The sequence below is a fragment of the Nicotiana sylvestris genome, chromosome 12, assembly GCF_000393655.2.
Source record: "Nicotiana sylvestris chromosome 12, ASM39365v2, whole genome shotgun sequence".
Classification (NCBI taxonomy): Eukaryota; Viridiplantae; Streptophyta; class Magnoliopsida; order Solanales; family Solanaceae; genus Nicotiana; species Nicotiana sylvestris.
In genome coordinates, this window is record NC_091068.1 from 40,958,811 (window position 1) to 40,962,306 (window position 3,496).

A 3,496-nucleotide genomic window follows, 5' to 3' on the forward strand; every position below is an offset into this window, starting at 1 on the left:
AAAAACCAAAGTTGTAGGCCTTCGTGTATAGTTTCTAAAAAGGTAAAGATATCACAATTTAGACATCTGTAGCAAAAGTTATGGCCAAAATACTAAAGCCGGTAACTACAGAGGAAAGCCTGTGCGGCCGCGGTCGCTTTTGTGCGGACCGCACTGGTTTTGTGCGGACCGCAGTCGATTTTGTGTGGCCCACAAAGGTAGAATTCTGTGGGGTACTCTATAAATACGAGGTTTTGGGTTTTATTTAATATTTTGACCTCGAGAGCTCGGATTTTGGCAATTTTTCGAAGGTTTTTCAAGAAATTCATCGGGGTAAGTGATTCTAACACAGATTTGGCTAGAATACATGAATTTATCATTTAATTCATTATTTAATTCATGATTTGGAATGAAATTTGGGAAGAAATTTTTGAAACCTTTCAAAAATGTAAAATGATGATTTGAAGGACCAAATGGTATCGGAATTGAGAACTTTTGATATGTATGAACTCGTGGGGTGATAAGGAATCTATTGATGTGAAAATTTCTGAGTTTCAAGAAGTTGGCCCAGGGCTCGGGTTTTGCTAATTTCAGGATTTTTGATATTTTTTGATTGTTTTCGCTTGGGCTTTGTTCCCTTAGCATATTTGTACGTATTCGTTCTGATTTTGGATAGATTTGACGCACGTGGAGGCCGATTTGAGGGGCAAAGGCATCACGAGCTAGAGATTTAGCCGGTTCAGGGTGAGTAGTGATTTTAAAAAATGCTTTGAGGGTTTGAAACCCCGAATTGCACATCGTAGTGCTATATTGAGGTGAGACACGTGCTTGGTGATGAGCGTGGGGTCGTTTACTATTGGGAATTGTGACTTAGTCCATCCCGATTGATATTTTTACCGTGCATTTGATTGAAACTTATTTGTTATCATCATGATTTGGGCTGATTTCCATATTTGGGCTTTGTGCCAACTATTTGAGGCAGAGGGCCATATGTGAGGATATGTTGAGTGATATGAGGCCGAGGGCCTGAGATATATTTATACGCCATGAGGTGGATTGAGTGATGTGAGGCCGAGTGCTGAGTGATGTGAGGCCGAGTGCCGAGAGATGATGCCACGAGATGGCTGTATATAGCGCTTGGGACGTAAGGGGCCCCTCCGGAGTCTGCATACCTATAGTGAGCGCAGGTACCCATTATGATCTGAAAGTGAGCCCGAGGGGCTGATACTGTACTGAGAGTGAGCCCGAGGGGCTGATACTGTACTGAGAGTAAGACCGTGGGGCTGATACTGTTCTGAGCGATTGTTACTGTGCTCGAGGGGCCGATTTCTACTTGTTATTTACCTGCTAAATTACCTGTTTTACTTGGTTTAAAAGGATTTCATTTGACTTCTTCATTGATTTACTGCTTTAAGTGATTTCACTGCTTGATATAGAATTGTTTTGTGCCTTTATGTGTTTTCTTGCTTTCAGCCATTATTTATGAATATTACTCACTGAGTTGGAGTACTCACTTTACTCCCTGCACCCCTGTGTGCAGATTCAGGCATAGCAGATCCCGCTCCTAAGTGCTGATCCTCCTAGTCCAAGCAGTGTTTCGGAGACTACGAGGTAGCTGTTGGCGTCCACAGCCCCCGTGCCTTCCTTTATCTTATTAATTCTATGTCTTTCAAACTATTGTACCAGGCATCATACCTAGTAGACTCGTATCAGGATCATTAGTTGCTCATGACTTGTGACACCCCGGTTTGGGCTGTGTCGGGATGGTTCCTTCTATTGTTATCTATATTTTCGTGAATTATTGTTATTAAATCATGCTTTAAACTGCCTTATAGTAATTAACTGCTTAAAGAAGTGTACTGTGTTGGAATGGCTAGCCTTGTCTTCACGAAATGTGCTATCATGACCGGGTTCGGGGTTAGGGTCGTGACAAGTTGGTATCGGAGCCTAGGTTACATAGGTCTCACGAGTCATGAGCAGGTTTAGTAGAGTCTCACGAATCATTACGGAGATGTCTGTATTTATCCTCGAGAGGCTGTAGAACCTTTAGGAAAAACATCATATTCTTGAAATTCTTGTCGTGAGAACTTGTTGGTCCAAGTACTAAACTTCTGTTATTCCATTCTCTCACAGATAGTGAGGACGCGAGCTACCGGACGAGGTAGATGACCACCAGTGCCACCAGCTAAGACCACCAGAGGCCGTGGACGCGGTCGTGGTTGCGGCAGAGGCAGAGCAGCGAGGGCAACAACTGTAGATCCACCAGCTGCCCTAGCTCCAGATCAGACTCCAGCTATGGATGTTCCAGCAGCACCAGTTCAGGCACCAGCTGTGCCCATCGTGATTCTGGGTCCTCAAGAGGTCTTGGCACAAATCTTATCAGTTTGCACTGGCCTGGATCAGGCAGTTTCAACCACCACAGCAGCAGCTACTTCACATGCCGGGGGAGGCAATCAGACCCCCGCTGCTCGTACACCTGAGCAGGTAGTGCAGCACTTCAGACGTTGGGGGCACCACCAGCCCAGCCGGTTGCACCAACTCAGGAGTTTGTTGTTCCAGTTATGCCGGATGATGAGCAGCGTCATCTTGAGAGGTTTGGTAGACTCCAGCCTCCGACATTTAGTGGAGCAGAGGGCGAGGATGCCCAGGGTTTCTTGGATAAGTGCCAGCGGATGCTCCATACAATAAGGATTCTTGAGTCTAGTGGTGTGGCATTTACTACCTTTTAGTTTTTTGGGGCTGCCTTCACTTGGTGGGAGGCGTATGAGAGGCGTAGGCCGGTTGGAGTAGCGCCCCTTACTTGGCAGGAGTTCTCCACTCTCTACTTGGAGAAGTATGTACCGTAGTCTCGCAAAGAGGAGTTGCGTAGATGGTTTGAGTGGCTGAAGTAGGGGGATATGACTGTGTCATAGTATGAGTCGAGATTTTTTGAGTTGGCTCGTCATGTCGTTTGGATGGTTCCGACAGATCGTGAGAGGATCAGGAGATTTGTTGATGGCCTTAACTATCATCTCTGTATTCTTATGACCAGAGAGAGTGTGTTGGGTGCTACGCTCGAGGAGGTGGTTGATATCGCTCGCGAGATTGAGACGGTACGCCTTCAGGATCGAGAGGAGAGAGAGAGGCCAAGAGGCCTCGAGGATCGGGCAGTTATAGTGGCGCTCCTTCGAGGGGCCAGTTTTAGCACGACAGAGGCCGTTCATTTAGGTCTGCTCAGCCAGCTCGCCCAGGTTATCATGGGGCATCTTCGGGTCATGGTTATCATAGAACTCAATAGGGCCAGTCATCACTCAGCGCCCTCCCAGCTCGGAATTCATCTTGTGCCCCGTCAACTCAGGGTTCTTCTATGCCGAGTGTGTCAGCTAGTCACTCCAATGTGAGGGGTTCCCTTCAGTCCCCTTCTCCAGCACCCGGGAGTTGTTTTGAGTGTGGAGAGTTTGGGCATGTGTGGGGGCAGTGTCCTCGTCGTGTTGCTAGTTCCTCCCAGCAGAGGGGTCAGCCCTTGACTTTTGCCCCA